Source organism: Chroicocephalus ridibundus, unplaced genomic scaffold (genome assembly GCF_963924245.1).
Source record: "Chroicocephalus ridibundus unplaced genomic scaffold, bChrRid1.1 SCAFFOLD_228, whole genome shotgun sequence".
Classification (NCBI taxonomy): domain Eukaryota; kingdom Metazoa; phylum Chordata; class Aves; order Charadriiformes; family Laridae; genus Chroicocephalus; species Chroicocephalus ridibundus.
The window spans coordinates 61,584-88,172 of NW_026961400.1; the positions used below are offsets into that span (position 1 = coordinate 61,584).

The 26,589-nt window shown below is 46.6% G+C and overlaps 1 long non-coding RNA gene across 2 annotated transcripts; it reads right to left on the bottom strand.

Annotated features, from left to right (window-relative positions):
- Positions 1-21,622: 21,622 nt before the first annotated feature.
- Positions 21,623-25,299, bottom strand: LOC134509394 (uncharacterized). 2 transcript variants are annotated; one of them, XR_010069331.1, is made up of 4 exons: positions 25,101-25,299; positions 22,336-22,398; positions 21,861-21,916; positions 21,623-21,774 (listed from the first exon to the last, which is right to left on the bottom strand). It is a non-coding gene; the product is annotated as an uncharacterized LOC134509394 (long non-coding RNA). The 2 variants fall into 2 exon arrangements; XR_010069332.1 differs by lacking the exon at positions 25,101-25,299 and adding an exon at positions 24,766-24,891.
- Between the last annotated feature and the right edge of the window lie 1,290 nt (positions 25,300-26,589).

Sequence of the window (26,589 nt, forward strand, 5' to 3'; positions counted from 1 at the left end):
CAAAGTCTAAAATCACAAACACGACAGTGACAGGACAATACAATGCGAGACGTAACAGCGTACATGGCAGTACAGTGCAATACACCGTCAAATAAAAAACAGCTGATGAAGGAAGTGACAATATGGTGGCGTACAATGGCAGAATAGATCAGATGACAGTCAAGACAACAACAGAGCGATACTGTGCAAGACATAACAACATACGGGGCAGTACGAGGCAATACACAGCCACATAAGAACCCATGAAAGACATCACAATACAGTCCAGTCCTAGGACAGAATCTCTGAAGTGATCGTCAAGACGAAAGGGCAATAACAATGCAAGACTTAACACCATACAGGGCCGGACAAGGCAATACGCGGTTGTGACAATCGGAGCAATTAACTTCACTCCTAAGAGAAAAGTAGAGAAACATTTAGAAACACACACACAGTGATTCAACAAAGGTAGCAGCCCACGTGACAGCGCTTCACCAGATTCCGTGGCCATGTACCCCGGATTATTTACTGCCTAGGGGCCACGGTCACACTATCTGTTAAGGAGACCCTCCCATTGAGTCACAAGGCTTGGAAAGGACCCCCTTGCTTTCTAAACTCCTCGGAGAGGAGTCTAGGTGCGGCTGGATCCGATCCTTGCCCTGGACTTGGGCAACCGTTTACCTCTAAAGGATTTTAGCTGCGCCATCAATCCGTTATATCGCTGAGCTAAATTGTAAAGTTTGGCATGCTATTAGTCACTTACCGATACTCTGTTACGGCATGGCATCTCTCAGCCTCGAAGAGCAGAACCTTAAGTGAGTGTCCCCGCTCCAGGGGAGATGCTGGCGAACAGGCCGCTGCCTTGCAAGAGAGCTCAAAGGGCTCTTGGTCTGTCCACTCGCTATATAGCAAACTAACTGACTTAGAGTGTTTTGACTCTGTTGCCAGCCATCCCACAAAGTTCAAGTGCCACTCATAGCAACTCCCGCTGGTTGTTATTGCTCGAGCAGCAGCCCGGGCGAAAAAGGGGGAAAAGGGGGGGGTCACATCGCAACAGTGGTCAAATAACAAACAACCCGTTAAAAATTTCACAATACAGTGCTGGAGACTAAAATAACTCGCAAGACAACGACAGGGCAATACAATGCAAGACCTAACGTTACACAGGGCAGTACAAGGCAACATAAAATCAAATAAAGAACAGCCAATCAAAGAATTGATGGTACAGTGCCATACAATGGTAGAATATATCAGAGGTCAGTCAACACAATGACAGAGCAATATAAGGCAAGACGTAACTCAATACGGGGCCCTACCAGGCGATACACAGTCAAAGAAACAACAGCCCATTAAAGAATTCACAATACAGTGCAGTCCTAGGACAGAATGTGTAACATGACTGTCAAGACAGTGACAGAGCAATACAATGCAAGACACAACACAATACGAGGCAGTAACAAGACAATACGCAGCCATACGAAGAACAACTGATTAAAAAACCCAGAATACATTGAAGTGTAATAGATCAGAAGGCAGTCAAGGCTAAAATGGGGCAATATAATGCCAGACGTAACACAATACAGGGCGGTACAAGGCAGTACACAGTCAAAAAACAACCACTTAAAAAACCCACAATACAGTGTGGTACGATGCCAGAATAGATCGCATAGCAGTCAAGAGCATGATAGGGCAACACGATGCAAAACCGATACTGAGCCAGGCGGAGCAATACTATTTCAAATACACAACAATATAATATGGAACCGAATTCTTACGCTTACGATGCAAGACAGTCTCAAATGGCAGTCAAGGAAATTACTGAGCGACGTAATGCAAAAACAGCACGCTGCCCGGCAATGCAATATATGGTCAGGTACAAAACAATCCGTTCCAGAAACAACATATCAAACTGTACAACTCCACAGTCTCAGATGGCAGTCAAGACATATACAGAGCAATACCATGCAAGACGTAACACAGTACAGGGCAATACGATAAAATACATAGGGTAACTTAAGAACCTGCAATACAGCGATTACAATGGCAGAGGGCCTGAGAAGGCAGTCGAGACGATTACGGGGCAATGCAACGCAAGACGAAACGCGATACGGGGCGGTACCCTGCAAAACCATCCCAGACGGCCATCGGGGAAATTACAGAGCGATATAATGCGAAAACAACGCCCTGCCCGACAACACAATATATGGTCACGTACAAAACAATCCGTTAAAGAAACAACATACGGAACAATACCGTGCGAGATGGTTTCAGATGGCAATTAAGGAAAATACAGGGTGATGCGATGGAAAACTGAAATAGCGCCAAACAATGCAATACAATTTCAAATACACAGCCTTCAAATACACAACAAAATACGTAAGGATACAATGCCAGAGTGTCTCACGTGACAGTCAAAACAGTGACAGACTGAAACGATTCAAGACGTACCGTGATACAGGGCAGAACAATGCAATACGCAGTCAAAGGAAGAACAAGAGAATAAAAAAAATCCACAATACCGTGCGGTACGATAACAGAATATATCGGACGGCTGGCAAGACAATGACAAAGCCATATGCTGCAAAACCAAAACACAGCCAGGTGACACAACAGAGGTTCAAATACACAACCATGCGATTCAAAACAAAATATGGAAGGTTACCATGCCTGATCATCTCAGATGGCAATCAAGACAATGACTAAGGGATACGACGCAAAACCGAGATACAGGCAGCCAAAGTGATACAACTTAAAGTACAGACTGATGCAATGCCAAACAAAATACAGAACTATACGATGCAACGCAGTCCGACGTGGCAGTCAAGACAATTACGGGGCGCTACGATGCGAAACCGATACGGTGTCGGGCAATGCAATACTATTTTGAATACACAAGACAACAGAAAACAAAAGATACATAAGCATACAATGCGAGACAGTCTCAGATAGCAGTCAAGGCAGTTACAGAGCAACACAACGCAAAAACAATACAGAGCCGGGCAATCCAATACAGTCAGATGCAGAACAATCCATCAAAGTAACAACATGGTGAACGGTACAACATGACAGTCTCAGATGGCTGTCAAGAAAATGACCGAGAAATACAGCACAAGACATAATGGAATACAGGCGTTACCATGCTAGACCATCTGAGACTGCAGACGAGAACACTACAGAGCAATACGATTCCAGGCTAAACACACACAAGGCAGTGTAATGCAAGATAGTTTCACATACGTTCAGGACAATTACCGCTCCACTTACATGCCTGAAGGGGACCGCTCCTGGACAGCCTGGAGTGCCACGCTAACTTTTAAATGCCTCGCTGCTATTTCCAACCCTACCCCCTCCCCTCCCTGAGGAAGCTCCGCCGCCGGTACCTCAACTTCGCTTTCTGAGAGCCGGGACTCTGGAGCCCTGCTCAACAAGAAAAAAAAGTTACCATGTATCAAATCGATTCATCCTGGAGTTGCTGGGTTTCCTCTTCATGACCTGCAAAAACAAACAAGGGAATCCCAATTTCCACAAAATGCTGCCATCAGGCACCATTGCGTCTGTCAACACTAACTTGTACTGCAATATCCCCCACATCAGATGCGCTGTACCCTTCTACTCACCTGCTCCACACAGATTCCGGATTCAGACTTTGTGGCACTCTGGTTCTGGCACCTAAGACACCTAGACACACAATATTACTGTTGAGCTTACGGGAGAGATACCACCCAAAACCCTAACATGTGCGAACCTATTACCACCTCCTGCTCCCTCACCTTGCCTGCCCATCCTCCCGAGGCGTGCAACCTGAAGGATTGCAAACCGCCTGTAAAACCCAACCAGCATGGGTTGCTTAAAACTTGCTCCATCTGAGGAAGATGCGATACTTCAGCCCACCCACCGCTGCTGACCTTGACTGACTCATCCCCATCCCCACACCCCATATCAGTCATTGCTTCAAGACTTCAAATTGAAAAGAACCAATACATATACTACTCAAAGCCACATCTTCTCTCTAATACCACATGCTGACTCACCTTCTTACATTGCTCCCCTCTCCTACGCTGCCCTGCCAAGCTTGTCCCGCTGCATCTGCAAGAACATCAGCGAAATCACCTTGAGGCAGAGCAATAAGGTCATAATAACAAAGTCTTGCACCTTTTTACAAATACCATCTAAGGTCCAAATACAACCTTACACAAAGAAAATGACAAAAAAAGTCCGCACGATAAGCAGCCATACCCTCTTCGACATGAACTCTTCTTCACTACTACTGTATTGCCTTTCCAACATGCCTCTGCTCTTCCCAAACAACAAAAATGCAAGAGCTATCCACACAACCTCCTGATGGCTACCCTGAGATGACTCTCACACCTTTGCCCCGATCTACAGGGATTCATATACTACATATAGACTCTCCACACAATTCCACCCACCCTGGATGCTACGCACCCAGGCAGGGCGGCCCCGAGCCAAACACTCACAGTTACAGACAGACGCTACAAAGAACGCTAAAAACAAAGTGCCTCAAAGACGAGAGAAAACTCTCAGCAAGAAGGATGACACCCGGATGGAAGTCACCGTCAGGCAAGAAGACCTGGAGACCATGATGGTGATGTGAAGAGGCTCTATGGAAGCCCCTGAAACAAAGTTTACAACGTCATCATCTGTGATAAGGAGGGAATGTCAAGACTGATAAGATGTATACGAAGGAAGCCTGGCTTCAAGGCCTAAGAATGTAACGACGCAGGGAAGAAATCCCAGTCGTGGAAGTGGGCCACCCGGAAACTTCCAAGACGGAAGACCGATACACGCTTTAAGCTTCTAATGCAAGAAGACCAGCAGTCGAATGGTGCTACACCCACAGGTCCGAGCGTTCGAGACCCTAAGGATGACGCCCAGCACGCCATGTCGTGCTCCTGGACCTTAAAGGTGACCTTGAGACCCAAAAAAGGTCTAAAACACAGAACACGGACCACATGAACAACACAACAACATGCACAGGCTGGAACTGCCCTGCCAGGGACACACTAGCATCATGACAAACAGTAAGCAACATCTTTTACCTGCCCAAAGGACACTGTGCCCCAGGACAGCCCCCCCCTACTACGCTAACATCAAAGATCCCATTTTGCAATTGTCCACCTCCACCCCTCTACAGCGCTTGACTGTCAACTAAGCTTTCGGAGGGCCGGGCATCTGAATCCTTCCTTGATGCAGTCCACAAAAAACAGCCACCCGATACATTCCCGCTGTCACCAGGTCCCTCCTCTTCCTCTGCAAAAGGAAAAGAAAAAGTAATCCCAAAGGCAGCCACAGCACCAGCAATAACCATCTTGAGAGGAGATACCAACCTCTTCCACACCACCCTCAGCCTCATGAACTCTGAGGCATTCTGCTTGGCTGCTCAGCGCTAATTCCAGAGTCTGACGCTGTGGCAACAGTTATTCACAGCACCTAAGATACCAAGAAACACAACATTAGCACCACACTTCTGCCAAACCACCAGTCCCGTGCCCCAGCTTGATACTATCTGGCTCGCCTCAAATGCAAGAGCCTAGAGCACACCAGGCTCCGACGACACCCAAACCCATCTGCAAAACCTGTCCGAGAAAAAATCGTGAACCCACCTCCCTTTCCTAGCCATGCCCTGAGGAGAAATAACTGGACTCCAGACGATCCAACGTGAATCAACAGAAGCCGTTTATTAAGCACAGATCATCATCTTTTATACCCTGTGTTGTAGCCGTACATGCCACTCGCTTATTTCTGATTAGCTAGTTACACTGTCCACGCGCTGTCCATGCAGTTCATTCACACATCAGATTGGTTACAAGAATTCGCATAGTAAATTGCTTAGTCATTAGCACAACATGTTTTCTACCTTCTCAGTTCCTGTTTTTCCCCATGTACTAATTCCATCTTCTACCACCTGTTTTGCCCTTAATCTAATCTCTCACAGTAGGGAGGCTGGCTCACGTAGCCATTTTCTCTCAGATACATTCCTACAATACCCCCTTTTTCTTCTTGAGCCGGACAGACCTTCTGCATGGCATTTTCTATCATGTCAGTCACTTTGTGGAGAACACACAGGGCTACCATAATCAATAATAATATAACCAACGATAGCATAAGCCCTTGCTTTAGTAAGTCTGATAACCATCCCGTTATACCCCATGAGCTTAACCAATCATCGAAACCATTTTTGACCACTTTTAATTTGGACATGTTATCCTTCAGATCCCATAACTGCTTATGAATGGATGATGAGTGGTCGGAAAGGTTCATACGATACATACCTTCAAAATCTCCACATCCATGACACTGAGCTAACAGCAAAAAATCAATAGCCGCTCGATTTTGCAACGTAGCATGCCGAATGCTATCAACATCAGTGAACAAGCTAGATATTATTTCAGTTGTAAGGTTTATCTGTTTACTTGCCCAACGCCCTATCTTATTCAACATATTTAATGCCGTTGCTGTTCCTAGCGAAGGAAGAACACTTAGCCCTATTCTTTGTCCAAGATTTGAAAATGTTATATGGTCATCACAGGATGGAGTGAAGGTATGAACTGTTCTCTTGGCTCTGTGTTTCCTGTGTGCTCTGCTCACTGTGTCTTTGGCCGTACGCAGGCCTCTGCTCGTAGATCTGCCACATCTCCCCCGTTTTTGTTTAACACCAGACCATTTATTAACAACGTCGCCATGACTTGTTCTTCTACTCGTTGTGACGCTCTTAGCGGGTTATATACTAAACACAATCAAAAACAGAATCAAAAAGAACCCTGCTAAGGCAATAAATACCCAGATTCCTAAATTTAGCCCAGAAAGCCAATTTCTTTGGATTTACCCACGAGAAATCCGTTTGTAATATTTCAAATACATTGCGGTTCATTAAGTCTTGAATCTTTAGTATTTGAGCTTTTAGCTGATCATGTAGAGGACGAATATTTTGTTGCAACAACATGTCAAAAGCACCTTGGAGATGGTGTTTAATAATTTCTCAGCCATGCAGCAACGTATCCCAGGGGAGAGATGTAACACAAAGTCTTTGAGAGTTGTACTCCCAATCACAATACAGAGAAAGACGTGGTTTTAATGCATTTTGCCCATTCCCTATCCATATTGCTGCTGTTTTATACCTTGCTCGTGTTAAATTTACACAATAAGATTGATTACAGTCTTGTATACTTGCATTTTGAGCCGAAGCAAACATACGGATGAGAAGTACAAATCATTACAGAATTTTCTTGCTTACAACTACTATTTGTTGCAGTATTGTCTGTGGTTAGCATGCACCCCCATTTAAGGTGCTTATAATACACGTTCGGTTGTTCAGGCCATTGAACAGTTCTTACAAAATGTCGCTCTACTGCTGTGGATGACAAAGACGACATGTTTAGAAAATTTAAAACATGAGTTGTTTTATACAATCACTCTTGAGGTGTCGTATCAATCATCATAGTTACTGGTTTTGAAAAGGTATGTGGCAAAAATACCCACTCTAATGCAGTCAGGCTCTTTGCGAGTGAATCATCCCACTGTCCTATCAGGGCGTAAAGTTGAAATTCTTGTAGGAAGGTGTTCAGTGCGTCTCGCAGCAGTACTAGACTATATCTTATCTTGCAACATGCTGTAATGCCTTCGGAGCTGTTGGGGTTGATGAACATAGAACTTACCGGGGGGGCAGGGGCAGACACAGTGCTTCAGGGCATCCCCTGTATCTTCAAAGTGTGCTCATGTCTCTCTCACCCTCACTCAGCTCATGTCTCTCTCCCCCTCTCTGACCCGAGACAGCCCCCTTGTATCCTGCACTGGATTGAGTGGAGAAGTACAGACTAGAGTCGCTGCATGCATGGCCAGTGCACGCAGCAAGTCCCACCAGACCCTCCTGCACTGGATTGAGTAGAAAAGTACAGGTTAGAGTCGCTGCACGCGTGGCCAGCGTATGCAGCGAGTCTCACCAAACTCATGATCCAGCTTTGCCAACAGCGGCTGTCTGATACGTGACTACATTGTTGTAATCCCTTCTTGTTATCTTCTTCTGTGAAGGTCAGGTTCTCATGGATACACACATGGTTTTTAGAGCAACATATTCTACAACTCGTACAAGGGTACGATGTAAAGCGGCACCTACAGCTAATCGTATAATGCTTATTAAACACGGCAAACAGCATACTAAACATAACAGACAAATTCCTTCCACACAGGCAATGAGTATAATTTGCTTCAACCAACCCCATCCCCAAGTCCATCCAGCAAAGAGATTTCACCCAGTGGCCTCCACAAGTTGCTGGTTCGGTCAGTGCAGTTCCTGCAACTGGGCATGGATGGACTTGGAGTGGTCACTTAGATTCATACAATAGAATCCTTTAAAATCTTGACAACCATGTCTGTGAGCTGAAAGCAAAAAATCAGTAGCAGTTCTGTTTTGCAGCGTCGCATATTAAATACTATCTACATCTAGCAATAACTCAGAAATAGCTGAACTAGTAGCATTGTTAAACTTATCCTTGGCAGCAAGAGTCCTTGTTATCAAGAATCCTTGGCAGCAAAAGAGTCCTTGTTAGCAAGAGCACATGCGGACTCCCTGTTCTTGCTGGTACTGTGCTTTGATCTTCTTCCACAACAGGCCAAGATTCTCAAGCAGCTGGATAAGGTGTCTGTGAGTCCATTACAGGCTTATGTCATCCAAATGTTTTTCTTGCCAGCACCCAAGACTGAATAACAATTGGTGTGATATATGTGTTTTCCTGCACACAGGTGTGAGTCCCTTGAGTGTATTTACAATCCTCTTTGCCGACCTTCCGTTGCTTTCCCGTAGTCCACCCCCTTGCTCAAGAGACCGCTTCTGCTGGGGTTCATTTTAGTCTCGCAGGGTATAACACAGAGCAATCTACTGAGGCATGCAATAACACATACACATATAGGAAAAAACCAAAAACATCTCTCTATGGTACTGCTTTGAATCAGGTGTCCTATTTCTCTTTTTCTGATGCTTTCTCATAATGCATATGGCATACTTTTGTGCCAACGTGGCACATTTCCCATCTAATTGTTCCTGTTTGGTTTTGTCTCCTTTACTTATTATTTCCCACAGTTTTTTCCCCAACAGCCTCCCATATTTCTGGTTTAAAAGCTGTCTGGGGCTCTGGTGCGAATCCGTTCTCTCTGCACCAGATTAACAACCTTCGGAGCATACGCTCATTGTATTTCACCCATCTCTTAGAGAGGATATGCAGGAGAAGTCTTAATATAGCCCCTTCTTCTTTTGTTACTTGTTGCCCCATCTCCTGCCCCGGCTGCTCACCTCTCTCTGGGTGCCCGTGGCCACGTTGTTTCTTTCCTCTATTCCAGATTGCCACCCAATCTGCCCAGTCTCAGTCCAGCTGAGCCATCCTCCAGCTGGTGGATCTCCTTCTGGGTCTTCCGCCCCTCGCGTTCCGTTGCTCAAGCCAAGCGCCGATCGGTATCACGTCGGGGTCACCATCTGAGGAGAAATAACTGGACTCCAGACGATCCAATGTGAATCAACAGAAGCCGTTTATTAAGCACAGATCATCTTTTATACCCTGTGTTGTAGCCGTACATGCCACTCGCTTATTTCTGATTAGCTAGTTACACTGTCCACGCGCTGTCCATGCAGTTCATTCACACATCAGATTGGTTACAAGAATTCGCATAGTAAATTGCTTAGTCATTAGCACAACATGTTTTCTACCTTCTCAGTTCCTGTTTTTCCCCATGTACTAATTCCATCTTCTACCACCTGTTTTGCCCTTAATCTAATCTCTCACAGTAGGGAGGCTGGCTCACGTAGCCATTTTCTCTCAGATACATTCCTACAATACCCGACTTCTGCCAGAACCACGTTCTGAATAGGACCGACAGACAGAGTGCAAGCAGAGGCTTGTGCACCACCTGTAATACAGCAGCTGAGAATGAACCAATGCTCTAGGTCGCCGCTCTCCTCGGCCAAGTCTCTTCCGGTGCCCTATCTGTCATTGCTGTTGCAGCTCAGGCTGGGCATTAAACCAAGTGACAGATATTCTCTTTTAACTTCTCTCCTGAGGAAGGAAAGAAAGAACATGAGGGAGACTTAGGAGCTGGAAAAGAAACTGAACTCTTTCATAATGAAATGTAAAGAGAAAAGTAATACCAAGGAGAGACAACAGGAAAAAATAAAATAGGTAAAATATATACACAACCCAGTATCGAGCTCCCAGGATGCCCATTGCTTCACCAGCAGGCACGGGCAAAGTCCAAGAACGGACTTGCCAATGGATTGGAACTGGATTCTGGATCTGGTTGCATGAATGCACAGATCGGGATTGAAGGATGTCAAACAGACAGCAGAGTCCTCGGACGCCAGCCGTTGAAGGAAAGGTACCGACCCCTTTGATCCATCTGCTTTTATACTGAGCATGATGATGATGGGATGCAATACCCCATCAGTCAGATCCCATCTACTCTTCACCATGGGTGCGACCCCTCTATGCTTTTCTGCTTCCAACCCATCAACAGGGCATACATAAAAGTTACCAGAGCTGCACTGTTACAGCAATAAGTATAAGCAAGAGCCTCTCCGCATAGCATCCCTGGGCATTAAGTGTAAATATATGCTCTTAGCAATCTGGAAGCGGATACTACCTGAAGACGTCATTATCGTCAGCCAGTTCAGTTAGTTGGAAGAGACTTACCTGAAAAGTAGAATTACTGAAAGGAAAACTGGTTCTGTTGTACCTCAGTCCAGCACAGTAGCACATGGCTACGCAACCTTACTTTCACATGAAAAGAAGTAGTGCCCAATTGTATTCATGGAGCCACCAGTCAGATCTTCCCTTTAATACCTCATGCCAAGCCACCTCCGTACGGCGCTCCTCTCGGTTCCCCTGAGTCACTCTGCCCATCTCATCCTTCTGCTTCTAAAAAAACCAAACAAACAATATCAAACATTACCCTAATGCGGAGCAGTAGCTTAATTCCAAAGATCTTCTTTCTACTTAGAAACACTGTTCAACTAGGGTCAACAGCAGCCTGCCATCAAAAAAAAAAAAAACCAGCCCACAAACATTACACCCCACACAAAGCAGCCTGAACATCTTTGAGATATTATCTCCTTCACTATCCATAAACAGCCTCTCTGACTTGGCTCTGCTTATGCCAACACCCACTAATGAAACACCCATGCACCCAACCTACTGAGAGCTAATCAATTCCAGATGACTACCCAACCTTTGCCTCAGTCTCAACAGATCCACATATTAACTATAGACTCTTGTCACTATTCTGCCTGCCTTGAGCTCTGCACACCTGGGCAGGGGGGTTCCGAGCCAGACACACACACACACAATCAGAGACCAAGACTACACAGAACACTAAAAACAACACGCCTCAAGAATGAGAGAAAACTCCCAGCAAGAAGGATGACACCTGGATTGAAGTCACCATCAGGCAAGAAGACCTGGAAACCACGGTGGTGAAGAGGCTCTATGGAAGCCCCTGAAACAAAGTTTACAACATCATCATCTGTGATAAGGAGGGACTGTCAAGACTGCTAAGATGTATGCGCAGGAAGACTGGCTTCAAGACCTAAGAATGTAATGATGTAGGGAAGAAGCCCCAGTCGCAGAAGTGGGCTGTCCTGAAGCTTCCAAGACACAAGACCGAAGCATGCTTTAAGCTTCGAACGCAAGAAGACCAGCAGCCGAATGGTGCTATGCGCAGGGGTGCAAGCATTCGAGACCCTAGGGAGGGTGCCTGAGGCGCCACGCTGTGCTTCTGGAGCTTAAAAGATGACCTCGCGACCCAAGAAAGGTCTAAGACGCAGAACATGGACCACACGAACAACATGACAACTGACACAGGCTGGAACTGCCCTGCCCGGGATGTGCTAGCATCACGCTGAACAGTAAGCCACATCCTTTACCTGCCCAAAGGAGACAGTGCCCCAGGAGAAGCCCTCGCCCCTACGCTAACTTCAAAGACCCCTTTCAGCAACTGTCAACCTCATCCCCTTGGCCCCTCTCGGGCACCAGTGTCTCAACTTAGCTTGTGGATGGCCAGGGGTCAGAAACCATCCTTGACACAATCCACAAAAAACAGCCATCTGATATCTTCCTGCAGTCATCAGCTTCCTCCTCTTCCTCTGCAAGGAAAAAAAAAAACATGAATCCCCAAAGCAACCACAGCATCAGCAATAAGCATCTTGAGAGGAGATGCCAACCTCTTCCACAATACCCACATCCTCCCAAACGCCATGGCCTTCCGCTCGCCTGCTCCACACTGATTCTGGAGGCTAAAGCTGCAGTGACAATTATTTATGGCACCTAAGATACCAAGAAACACAACATTACCAATGCGCTTATGTGAAATCACCAGTTCTGTGCTCATCCTCGCTACTATTGGGCTCACCTCAAATGTGAGAGACTAGAACAGACCAGATGTCATCAACGCCCAAACCCAACTGCAAAACTTGTCTAAGACAGAATCGTGAACCTGCCTCCCTTTCCCAGCCATCCCCCAGCGCCAAAACTTTAGAAACCCCTTCTCTTCTCCTGAGCCATCAAAGAAAGGACCCCACTTCTTCCTGACAGCTCCTGCCCTCCATTGGCTGGCTTGAGCCCCTGCATCAGTCATTCCTTGGGAGCTGCTCTTCCAAGCCCTGCCCTGTGTTCAGCAGTCACCTCCTATCTTGTGTATTACTACAGACTCCAGGCTCTGCTACAAATCCATGAAATCAGTGAAGCCCTGATATGATCTACCAGGGGCCTGCCACAAGCCAGAACAGCTCTAGGGCCACTATGATACTCTGCATACCACCAGGGAAGACAATGAGCTGTCCCATACCCTGGAAGGCAACATGCCTTACATCCCTACCGCTTCCTCAAAGTGCTAAAATACAATCTATATACACATACAAGACATTCATCTTAACTCCCACTCAATAATCTCATAACTGGACCAATTAAGGCTAATAAAAACAATTACTAAAAGAGTGTTGTACAAAACTAGAAAGAAAACAGAATTCTATCTTCAACAAAGTGAGGAATTACAGTAAGATGCACAGCACCTGGAATAACAAAAAAAAGACATACTATTAAACCACCTAGCCACACTAAACACTCATTGCAAAACCACTGTTCTGAAAAAAAAAAACACACAAGAAAAGTAACATACAAGTCCATTTTCTACTATACATGGCATTAAGCCTTACATTAGTTGAAAAGTCTTACCTCTAATTTCTTACCTATACTAGTCTTAATATTAAAAGAGAGCTACTGAAACAGCTGAAAAAGCTCCAATGCTGCACTTTACTCAACAAACCACAGACCCCCTCACCCTGGAAAAGCCCAGCAACACAATGAGCTCCTGACCCAACACTGTGGCTCATATACCCCGGGCCCCGCCCACTGCCCTTCCCACAATCCTCTGGGTAAAGGGCGGGGCCAACCCCACAGAAGCATAAAAGTGCCCAGAGGAGCAGCATGTTTTGTTATTTGCCTTAAGTTTACAATGTGTGAGGTGGCAAAGGAGAAGAGTGACCTTTACTGGAAGAAGAGATACCTGCTGTTTTACTACAACTCTATCTATTATATCAACAACATGACCAGGTAGGCAATTAGATTGGTTTTTTTGTGGAACATAGATAGAAAAAAAACACCACAATTTATGTACTGGAGTATCATTAAAAAAAAAAATGCCAGCATACTACTATGGGCTTATTCTTTGTTTCTAGTAAGACCATGTGTGTTACTGAGCTTCTGCCAGAACTGTATTCTGGATGGGACTGAATGACAAAACAGAATCAGATTCTATGAGAAAACATTCTCAACAATATCTTCCTCTGCAAAATAAGTTATTTACTCTAAATTAGCAGCAATTTTGAGTCATATAGATGATCTCTTTTTGACTTAATTAATCAACAGTGCTACTTCAGTCACAAAACACAGAAAGCAACAAAAAAGCATGGAAATATAAGTAATGTACCTGAAACTGCATAAAGTACGTTAATTAACGTCTAAGTAGCTAGAACAAAAATAAGTTGTAAAAGGCAACAAAAATAATCATGGCAGACATATTGATAAAAGTAGATAAAGGCTAAGAAAAGATCTGAGCCTATGACAGACATTGTTAGGGTACCAGATACAAAATAGAAACATAATATAATGCAGAAACCAAACAGACTGCTCTAGAGCACAGAGATGATTTTGGAAAAGGCTCTGGCAGAATGAGAGGCCTTGTCAGAGAGATTAGAGAGGTCCCGAAGGGGCCAGAGAAACCAAAGATGTCTTGGGATATGATGAGCTCAAAAGGGAATCAAGCAAAATATGGTTGCCCTCGGAACGGACTGCAAGTGCACCAAAAAGATGAGAGGACCAAAAGACTGATGGGGTTAATGGTTGCACACTCTGGAAAGGTTCTGAGGGGAAAAGAGGGGTTCAAAGTGCCCTCAGGGACTAAAATAGGGCTCTGGGGCATAGGGGATGTCTCATGAGAGCTCGGTGATGGGAGTGGGAGAGTACCAGTAAGCCTCAGAGATAACAAGGCAGAACTCTGAAGGGGATTTTGGCAAAGTACAGATGATGTTAGGGGGCTGGGGACAGAATGAAGGCATCCTAAACAGCAAAGAGGAAGTTAAGGGCACTTTGAAGAGCGCAAAAAAAAAAAAACCAAAATCAAAAGGGAGCTGAAGTGCTGACAGTGCTGTGGGGTATGAGAAAGGACTCGGAGGACACAGCTTTAGAAAGCAGGGGCATTATGAGGGGGCAGGGTAGGAAAAGAAGGCTCAGAGACGCAGCGAGGGCTTAGGAGTCTTGGGAGGGGGTCTGGGCAAACTACATGAATGAATGAGAGAGGAACTGAACGGAGATGCCCTTGATGGCAGAGAGAAACATGACGGGGTGCCATGTAGCAAAGAAAGACAAGAGGCTCTCAGGGAACAAGAGACATAGGGAGGTAAAATGCTAGGAGAGGCTGTGGAGTTTGAGGAAGGTCTTGGGAAGCTTAGTGAGGGTGGAGAGGCGTCGAGCGGGGCGGGTAGACAAAAGAAGGCTGGGGAGGACAAGGAGGAACTCGGATGATCATCTGAGGGGAGTATGGATGTTCCCATGCGGCTGGGGACTGAACATAGGAATCCTAGGTAGCATAGAGGAACAAATGACAGCTCTACGACTCAAAGATGGACCCACCTAAAATGCTACGAGATGGATGTGGAGGGCCAGGAAACTCCTGGGGGGCATCGTGACCAGGAGAAGAAAAGTCCCGATGGAGCCAGAGAGACAGAAAAATGATAGGAAGCATGATGATTAAATCCAGGGGGAATCTGAACTGAGTAAATGTTGCCTTGGAGGCCAGGGAACTAATAGAGGCAGGGCTAGAAGGAGAAGAAGACAGAAGAATGGGGCTGGGTGTTGAAGAAGAGCCCGGGAAGACCCTCCTGACAAGCAGTGAGGTTCAGACTGGACTCCCTTGCTTTCTAAACTCCTTCTCGGAGAGGAGTCTGGGTGCGGCTGGATCCAGTCTTAGCCTCCAACTGTAAAGGACAATTCAGACCTGGGTTCTGTCACAGAGTCGGTTTAATACAGCTTGAGCTGGGTACCTCGGAAGAGGGACCCCCTCAATATTTTTCCTGTGCTTTGTAAAGCCTCAAAATCTATGACATAAGCAGTTTGTGCCCCTGTTCACGTGACAAGCGTGTGTCTCATCTCTGATAAAATTGTTCAGCCATTACGTGTCCTCTTTGATGACTGGAGTTTTGGTGCAAATGCTTTTACCTTCTGACCTGGTTTTGTGACCTCTTTGTCACATCTGCACCTGTATTTTATCCTCCTTCTGCTGACTTGGGATAGCATGGTCCCTTTTTTCATTTCCAAGAATTAGAGTTCCCTTTCCTTTGATCATAACGGTCACCGTAGTTCATAATGTTAAGCATATAATCTTCCTTGATGTTACTTATACAATTTCATTGTGTTAGTTAAGTTACAATGTATCAAAGTAAAACAAAACTACTATCCATCCTTCTAGGACTAAGAAGGAGTTCAGCCAGTTTGCTATGTTGCTGGGTTACATCTTGCAGGTAACGCTTCGCCAGTCTAGGTGCTTATGCTAAGCAAAACTTCAGTGTCGGACACCGGCTCACAGATATGGAGTCGGGAAGCCTTCTGAGGGAAGGAGAGGGGTGTGCGAGGTCCACGACAAAGATGATGATGTACTGAGGGCAACCCTGAAGGCATCTATAGCGGTTGTGACACCATGAGAGGGGTTCTGAATGGGCCAGAGAGACCAAAGAAGGTACAGGGACATGAGGAGGAAGTCCGGGGGGGATTGCAACGGAGTACAGACGTCCTCAGGAGGCCGGGGACCAAATGGAAGCATCCTAGGTGGTGCAGAGGATGATAGGAGGGCTCTGAGGCACAAATAAACCTGAGGACGGGTTTCTGAGGGAAAGAGCTCAAACATAATTTTGTAAGTAACAGGGATTAAGAAAATAAGGAAAAAAATTAAAAAATAGAAACAGTGAACTCAAAACGTGTAGAAAGAAAATCAAAAACCAGAATGTGCTAAGGAACGACAAGAAATAATTAAAACTGAAGACGGCAAAGGAGATAAATGTAGACAGAAAATCTTAAGAGCATCCATGATTAAAGAAGCAAGGAAACAAATTACAAAATAACAATGGCAAACTAAATCGGAGATGTAGAAGGAAAAATTAAAAAGCAACAGCACTAAGGAAAGACAATAAATAATTTTAAAATGACAGCAAAGGGAACAAAAGTAGGCATAGTAAGAACAGTTAAAAAGTGCTAGCTGGTAGGGTAAATAAAGAGAAATATTACAAAATAGGGATGGCGAACAAAAACAGATGTAGAAAGAAATTTTTAAATGCGATGGCAGTAAGAAAAGACAAGAAATAATTAAAAGAAAAGATAAGCAATAAAGATAAACAGGATAAAAGTAAGGAATTTAAGAAGTGATGGGGACTGGGGAAACAAAAGGAAATAACTAGGAAATATGGAATGCAAAGTGTAATGGAGATGTAGAAAGAAAATTCTAAAAAGGCTCTGCATTAATGAAATAAAAAAATTAAAAATATACACAGTGAATGAGATAAAAGTGGACAGAAAGAACCTTTTAAAAGCAAGAGTGGTTATGGAAAGAAAGGAAAAAAAGATAAAAACATAGGGACAGCAAACTAAAAAATGTTTACAGGCAACGAAGTACAAAACCAATGCAGAACAAAGAAAAATCAGTATTGGCAGCTTCCTAAAAGTAGACAGAGAATTTTTAAAGTGAGGTGGTAAGAGAAAGGCAGGAAAAATTAAAAGGTGAGGATGGCAAACTGGATAAAAGTTGACATAGTAAGAAAATTTAAAAACCAAACAGATCAAGAAAAGAGGGAGAAAAAAAATAGGGTCAGCAACCTGAATAAATAAAGACAATGAAACAAAATTTTAAAAGTAACAAAGTAGAGGACAGGCAAAAAGAATTAAAAAACACAGACAGGGACCTGGGTAAGTGGAGACACAGAAAGAAAATTTGGAAAGCAACGGGGCACTGGCCATACAGGTAGTTAGAAAGTTAAATAGCAGGAGATAGAGTTGGACCAACAGCCACAGACAGAGGACAGTGGAAGAGGGATGGGGGGGTGGAGCAGAGGGAGTCACTGGAAATAGAGATGGGTCACTGGGTAGAGGGAGACCTACAAATGCAATTTTCACAAGCAATAGTGAAGAAGGCAGTGTGGGAAGAATGAAATAATAGCAGATAGGGAGCTGGGAAGGCAGAGGCACAGAAAGGAAATGGAGAAGGGGACGGAGTACAGGGTGGCATTGGCAGAAGAGCAAAAACTTTTGGGGAGCCAGAGTCTAGGACAGGCAAGGACACGGGCAGAGATCACGAGAAGCATGGCAGGGAAGGGCCTGGACACACATGAGAGGGCATGTGACTCACCACAGCTCCTGGCGCAGGTGGGAGACTTTATGGCCCAGAGGCATCTCTCTCTGCCCCTTGCTCCTCAGTGGTGCTGGCAGCCTGACCCTTGCCTGCCTAGGAGTCTGTGGTGGGTGCCTCGATGCTCTTCTCCCATGAGGCATCCCAGAGGCATGGTGGCTCACACATGCAGACGACAGAGGCAGCGAGCTCCTGGCGCTCTGTGCTGGTGGTGCGCTCCGTCAGGGATGGCTGGGAGGGATCCTTCCTTGCCGTGGGAACCGTCTGTGCCTTGCTGGAGGCACATGCCTGTGGAACCCACTTTGTGTCACTCTTCAGCCAGCTCCAGCAGGCAGCCATGGCCAGGCAGGCCCCTCAGCACAGCAGAGCCAGCTGCGACCTCAGCCTCACTGGCTGAACCTGAGCCTGGCCCAGCCCAGCCCATCCTCCCCTCATGGGTCTCACCTGGGCTGCCTCAGCCCCAGCTGGAGCCCACTGGGAAGAGAGGCCATTGCCAAAGCCCCACAGCACATCACCCCCTCCCCTGAGCCTGTCCCCAGCAATGAGCTCTGCACCCTGGGGGCAGCAAGTGCCTCCAGGGGCGCAGAGGAGGCAGGAAGTGTTTATTCCTTAACATGCCCAAGAAATCCCAGCAGTGAGTTGGCTACAAGGCTCAATGCCCAAAGGCGGCAGGACAGAGGGACAAAAGGGAAGAAAAAAGCAAAAAAACCACGAGAGATAGAGAAAAAAATGAGACAGATGGGGACCAGGGGAGAGAGGTGGAAGTAACCAGCAGGATAAGAAGAGACAACACACAGGAGCAGGGGAAAAGAAATATGGTCAAGAAATACAAAATAGAAACAGGGACCCTGGCAGAAGTACACATTGAAAGAAAATTTTGAGAAGCGACAGGGTACAAGAAACATAAGCAAAAAAATGACAGGCAGATGCAGAAAAAAAATGAAAAAAGTTACAGTGTGCTGAAAATAGAGGGGAGAATTGGGAATTATAGGCAGGGAGATGGCTAGGAGGAGATATAGACACAAAATTTTGAAAGGCATAGGATATGAGAATCCTACCGAAGACTTAAAAGATAGGTATGCAGAAGTGCATAGAAAGAGATCGAGGAAGAGAATTATGAAAAGCGACAGGGTACAAGAACATGGGAAATAAATTAAAATTAATTTGGGGAGACAGAGAGAGGGAAAAGTAGCAAGAAAATTTTAGAAACAAACTGGGTTCAACAAACCTAAGCAAGAATTTAAGAGAAAGGGATGGAAAGAGAGAAATAAAGTTTCAAAAGAAATTGGGTAAAAGAAACATAGTCAAGTATTAAAAGACAAGGACACAAAGCTTAATAGAAGTAATCTGTGGTGGATTGACCTTGGCTGGCCCCTGGGTACCCACCCAGCCTCTCTATCATTGCCCTTCCTCAAAAAGACAAGGGGAGAAGTTAAAATGAAAAAGCTTGTAGGTTGAGACAAGGACAAAGAGATCGCTCATAGTCACAAAAACAACAGACTCAACTTGGGGAAATTCACTTATTGTCAATCAAATAAGAAATAAGAACAAATTTTTAAAAAAAACACCTTCCCACCACCCCTCTCTTTTTCTGGGATCATCTTCACTCACGACTTCTCTACATCGTACCCCCAGACAATGGAGGTGTCAGGGAGTCAGGATTGTGGTCAGTTCATCTCACATTGTCTCTGCTGCTCCTTCCTCCTCGCACTCTTTTTCCGCTCCAACAGCGGGGCCGCCACGTGTTGCAGGGACTCTCTGCTCCACTCCTGGCCAGTGTTGCTGATGGGCTCAGCTTTGACCAGCGGCAGGTCCCTCTCTGAGCTGGCTGTGCCCAACATGGGGGGAGCTTCTGGTGTCTTCTCACAGAACCCACCCCTGCCCGCCACAACTCAGCCAGCAAAACCTTGTCACTTAAACCCAATGCAACAGCAATCTGCTACAGGGCAGAGAAGGGTGGGCGGTGAAAAAACAGGGAAAGGGAGCCACAGGGGAAAGAAAACAGCTATGGGCTACGGATCAGACAGGAGGAAGCAACAGGGAGCGAGACAGAGAGAGAACCATGAAGGCAAAAATTGGCTATGGGACAGATCTTTTAATACAATAACATCCTTTATATAATATAGTAGATAGAGGTTTTTATTTTGAACTCCTTTTTATATACATACACCCATATTTTTCAATATGTATAAAAATGAGAAATTGTTCTTTATTTCAATGCCTCATACCCATATATACAGGTTTTATTGTTTTTTTTAAACACACATTCCCCACATGAATTTTCAGGCATTTTTTGGGCTGTGAACTGCCTCTTTTAGGGGGAACCCCATGTGACACACGCACACCCTCAAAAAGGTCTCGTTTTGCCTTAGAAGTACCATCATCTGGAGTACAATTACAGCCTGACATTAAAAAAAAAAAAAAAAAAAAACAAACACACAACATACAAACACTACACCCCACACAAAGCAGCCTTAACATCTTCCTGATGCAGTCTGCTTCACTACTGCTGAACAGCCCCTCCCACATAGCTCCGCTCATCCCAAAACAACCCCATTAATTAAAGAGCTGCCCACACAACCTGCTGATGGCTACTTGATGGGAGTTGACTGTACCACCTTTGCCTCAACAATCTAGGTAGATCAACAAACTAACCATAGACTCCTATTGATGTTCCACCTACCCCAGAGTTTACATGACCGGGCAGAGCAGCTCCGAGCCAAACACACACAAGCACAGACCGACATTACACAGAACACTACAAACAATGCACCTCACAAATGAGGGAAAACTCTCAGCAAGAAGGATGACACCAACATAAGCGACTGTTGGGCAAGAAGACCTGCAAGACCACAATGGTGACACGAGAAGGCTCTAGGGAAACCCCAAGAAATGAGTACAATGTAATGGTCCGGGACAACAAGTGACTCAAACTGAGATGTACGTGCAGGAAGCCTGGCTCCAAGACCTAAGAACTTAAGGATGCAGGGAAGAAGTCCCAGTCACTGAAAATGGATGGCTAGAGAACAGAGCTGCTCATGCAGCCAGGAACAATGCTGCAGTTGAGGACCACTCAGAAACTTCCGAGATGCAAGGCCGATCCACTGTTTAAGCTTATAATGCAAGAAAAGTGGGGCCTGACTGGGGCAGTGCCAATGAGTTCTGGCATTCAAGACTCTTGGGATGGTGTCTGAAGTACAGGCTGTGCTCCTCAAGTGTAAAGAGAGCATCGAGACCCAAGGAAGGTTTAGGACACAGAAGACAGACCACACAAACAACACAACAGATGCAGGCTGGAACCACCCTGCCCGGCTCATGCTAGCATTGTGCTGAAGACTAACCCGCTCCCTTTACCTGCTCAAAGGGGATGGCTCCAGGACAGCCCTCTGCCCTTCTCTAACTTTAAGAGGCCTCCCTGCAAATCACAAACTTCTCCCTTTCCAGCCCCTCCCCAGCCCTGGCCACTCAACTTAGCTTTCAGAGCGCTGGAGGTCTTAAATCCGATGTCGACAGAAAAAAAAAAACAGCACATCGACTATCTGGGACATTCCTGTAGTCACCAGGTTCATCATCATCTACAATTAAAGAAAACCAAACAGTGACAGCAAGAAGTTTCAGAGAGGCCACCGCCAACCTCTTCCACAATTTCCCCTTCCTCAAAAGCGCAATGGGATTCCACTCACCTGCTCCTTCCAGAGTCAAATGCTGTGGCCATCATTGCTTGAGATACCAAGAAACAAAATTACTGTTGCACATGTGAGAAATCACCAGCCACAAGCTCCTCCTCACTGCTGCCTCGGCTCACCTCTAATGCTCACCCACTTCCAAAGATGGCTCACAGGGCACCTGCAAAACCAGAAGATAAATAATTAACCAGGTTGCCGTATAATACTTCGCTATTAAGACACCAATATAGCCCACAACCGCCTCACCTTCTCAGCACGCTCATCAGCATGCGGCTTAGTCCCTCTGAGCCTGCATCCTGCACCTGAAAAAAAAAAGCCAACCAAAAGACATATGCTGACATACTGCCCGACACCTCAGCCTGCCTACAGCCATTCCTGTCTCCTACTCCTTTACCCTGGCCTCTCGCCCACCTGCCCTCCATGGTTTTGGGCTGCTGCTTTGAGGCTTACAGACTACCTGTAAAACAGACACAAAGGACACTAAAAACTTCACCCACAATATAACATCTGAGAAGAATTGCTGCTTCAGCCCGCTATTCATTGACCACCTTGCCCGAGAGTCACATCCGGTGCCAATATCCTGCTTTACTCATCACTTCATACCTTCAAAATGAAAAAAAAAAAAAAAAAAAAAAACCACACCCACACCCCACCACCAAGCCATAATATAATGATATAGCCACCAGTCACATCTTCCCTCCAGCACCGTGAACTGACCCACCTTCTTACAGGGTCCCGCTTGCCTTCTCCATGACTCTTTGGTGCACATCTTGTCCCTCTGCATCTGAAAAAATTAGTAAACAAGTCACCCAGATGCTGATCAGTAGCTGAACAATTCCAGGGGTCTTGTTTCCATTTAGGAATATCATCTAGGCTCCAACTACAACCTGCCATTAAAAAAAATTGGACCCAACATTAATCCCCACACATACAAGCCTTAACACCTTCAATCTGCTTCACTACTGCCAAACAGGCCCTCCCAGGAGGCTCCAATCATCCCCATAACACACTATGGAAATGACTGTCCCTGCCAATGGCTGCTTGATCCCAGATGACTGTACAACCTTTGGCTAAACAGTCTTGGCAGATCAACATATTACCCATAGACTCTTATTGCTGTTCCACCTACCCCTGACTCTACACCCCCAGGCAGGGCAACTCCACGCCAAACACACCCACGTGCAGCCCAACACCACACAGCACTATAGACAACAACGTGACTCCAAGATGAGAGAAAACTCTCCACAAGAAGAATGACTTTCAGACAAGAGATGCTGTTGGGCAAGAAGACCAATGGCCACAGCACGGACGTGAGGAGGCTCTGTGGCAAAGTCATAAAAATCATAAAAGAGTCAAATGTAACAGCCCATTCCAAGAAGTTCCTGTCAAAATGGAGATGACATATGTGCAGGAAGCCTGGCTTCAAGACCTGAGAATGTAAGGATGCAGGGAAGAAATCCCAGTTCATAAAAGCAGATGGCTAGAGCTGCTATAGCTCAGAGAACAGAGCTGCTCATGCAGCCACGAACAATGCTGCAGAAGAGGACCATCTAGAAACTTCCAAGAGGCAAGTCCGATCTGCACTTTAAAATTGTTATGCAAGAAGTGCCCATTGGGTGCTCTGCCAATTAGCACAGGCATTCGAGACTCTACAGGGGCTGCCCAAGGCACATGCTGTGCCCCTTGAGTGCAAAGAGAAACGGGGATATCAAAACCTAAGGAAAGTCCAAGACACAGAAGACAGCACACAAACTACACAACAACAGACACAGGCCAGAACTGCCCTGCCAGCACACACTAGCTTTTTGCTGAAGAGTAACCCACTCCCTTTACCTACTCAGAGGACACTCCTCCTGGATAGCCTTCTGCTCTACCCTGACTTGAAAACTCCTCCCTGAAACTGTCAACCTTGGCCCCCCCTCCAGTGCCTGTGCCTCTACTTAGCTTTCAGACAGCCAGGGGTCTGAATTCATCCTTGACAAAAAACCCACAACAAACAGCTAACTGATGTGTTCCTGCAGTCACCAAGTTCCTCTTCAACTGTAAAACAAAAAGAAACCATGGCTCCAGCAGTGACCACCCTGATAGTAGAGGCCAACCTCTTCTACAGCACCCTCATCCTCAGAGGTGCCATGGCAATCCGCTCACCTGTTTCACGCCGATTCTAGAGTCAGAGGCTGCAGCAGCAATTATTTATGACATTTATGTGAATATGTAATATATAATATGTAATATATTTATGTCATATGTAAATATGAATATTTATGCATTTCTGTGAAATCACCAGTCCCATGCTCCTCCTCAATACTATCCAGCTCACCTCAAATGCAAGGGACTAGAACAGACCAGACCCTCTTGACACCCAAAATCCAAATGCAAAACCGATATGATAAAGACTGATGAACCTGCCTCCATTTCCTAGCCAACCCCCAGCACCAAAACTTTTAGAAACCTCTTCTCCTCAACTGTCAGGGAAGGACCCCCACTTCTTCTTGACAGCTCCCATTCTATATTTGCAACCCTGAAACCCCTGTGTCAGCCACTCCTCAGGAGCTGCTCTTCTGAGCCATGCCCTGTGTTCAGCAGGCACCTCCTATCTTCTGTCTTCCCACGGACTCTGGGCTCTGCTATAGACCCACAAAATAAGTAATGCCCTGACACAATCTACGAGGGGCCTGCTGCAAGCTGCAAAAACTCTAGGGACACCACGGCACTCTTTGGGCAATGGGGAAAGGTGATGAGCCATGCCATACCCTGAATGACACTATGCCTTACATCCCTGCTGCTTTCTTGAGAAGTGCTAAAGTACAATATGCAGATGCATACAAAATGCTCACCCTAACCCAAACAATATAATCTCATCATCAACCCAATTAAGAGAAACAAGATCAGCAACTCACACAGCATACTGCAAAACCAGTGGAAAAAACCTCTGGCCCATCTTCAATAAAGTTAGGAATTCTAGGAAAATGCAGCACTCCTAGAATACAGGAAAGCACACTATTAAACCATCTGGGCATCCCCTAAACACTCATCACAAAGTTACTGACCTGAAAAAAAGGAAACAAAAAAGCTGCATACCAGTCAACTTTCTACTATACAGGTGGCAGGATATGTACTGGTCCTGAAGGTCTTAGCTCAGCCTTCTTACCTCTGCCTCCCTAAACACCAAAACATGCCTGCCCCAAAGCTGCAGACAAGTGAAGGACCAGCAGAGCACCAACCCCAGAGGAGCCCAGCAGCAGAACAAGCTCCTGAGCCGAGCCTGTGGCTCATACACCCCGGGCCCCGCCCACTGCCATCGGGCCCCGCCCACCGCCCTTCCCACAGTCCCCTGGAGAAAGGGGCGGGGCCAACCCCCCCCCCCGAAGACAAAGAGGTGGCCACAGGGGTAGGAGCTCCTTTTCTTATGCCTTAAGTTCCCAGCAGGCAAAGCAACAGTCATTTTTATTTCTATTGGGCACTTGCCTCTGGTGATTCTCTTACCGCTTTTGTTTAAGTTCTGTCTACTTGTTGCTGTAGAGAAGAGAGTTCTGCAGGCGTCACTTTATTTTTGCGATCTTCAGATATTTTTGTGGTTAATTGGTAATCATGTTTTATGGTTTTAGAAGAGTGCTGGAAGCAGGTGATTTCCAGAAGACTGATGAGCACTTCCTGGATCCTAGAGGACTAAATCGCCATGGAGACGCGTGTCGCCAGACTGCGGGATGTCCTGGAGGACTTAAAGTGCCATAGAGAGGCGCGTCAGTGGACTGAGGGGCGTAGTGGAGAACTAAAGTGCCATGGAGAGGCATGTCGGCTGACTGAGGGGCGTCCTGGAGGATTAAAGTGCCATAGGGAGGCGCGTGGGAGGACTGAGAGGGTTCCTGGAGGACTAAAGTGCTATAGAGACGAGCGTGGGAGGACTGAGCGGGCACTTCTGGGCTCCTGGAGGACTAAAGTGCCGTGGAGACGAGCGTCAGCCGACTGAGGGGCGTCCTGGAGGACTAAAGTGCCATAGAGAGGCGCGTCGGCTGACTGAGCGCCGTCCTGGAGGACTAAAGTGCCATAGAGAGGCGCGTCGGCTGACTGAGGGGCGTCCTGGAGGATTAAAGTGCCATAGAGAGGCGCGTCGGCTGACTGAGCGGCGTCCTGGAGGACTAAAGTGCCATAGAGAGGCGCGTCGGCTGACTGAGCGGCGTCCTGGAGGACCAAAGTGCCATAGAGAGGCGCGTCGGCTGACTGCGCGGCGTCCTGGAGGACCAAAGTGCCATAGAGAGGCGCGTCGGCTGACTGCGCGGCGTCCTGGAGGACCAAAGTGCCATAGAGAGGCGCGTCGGCTGACTGCGCGGCGTCCTGGAGGACCAAAGTGCCATAGAGAGGCGCGTCGGCTGACTGAGCGCCGTCCTGGAGGACCAAAGTGCCATAGAGAGGCGCGTCGGCTGACTGCGCGGCGTCCTGGAGGACCAAAGTGCCATAGAGAGGCGCGTCGGCTGACTGAGCGCCGTCCTGGAGGACCAAAGTGCCATAGAGAGGCGCGTCGGCAGACTGAGCGCCGTCCTGGAGGACCAAAGTGCCATAGAGAGGCGCGTCGGCTGACTGAGGGGCGTCCTGGAGGACCAAAGTGCCATAGAGAGGCGCGTCGGCTGACTGAGCGCCGTCCTGGAGGACCAAAGTGCCATAGAGAGGCGCGTCGGCTGACTGCGCGGCGTCCTGGAGGACTAAAGTGCCATAGAGAGGCGCGTCGGCTGACTGCGCGGCGTCCTGGAGGACTAAAGTGCCATAGAGAGGCGCGTCGGCTGACTGCGCGGCGTCCTGGAGGACTAAAGTGCCATAGAGAGGCGCGTCGGCTGACTGCGCGGCGTCTTGGAGGACTAAAGTGCCATAGAGAGGCGCGTCGGCTGACTGCGCGGCATCCTGGAGGACTAAAGTGCCATAGAGAGGCGCGTCGGCTGACTGAGCGGCACCTCGGAGGACTAAAGTGCCATAGAGAGGC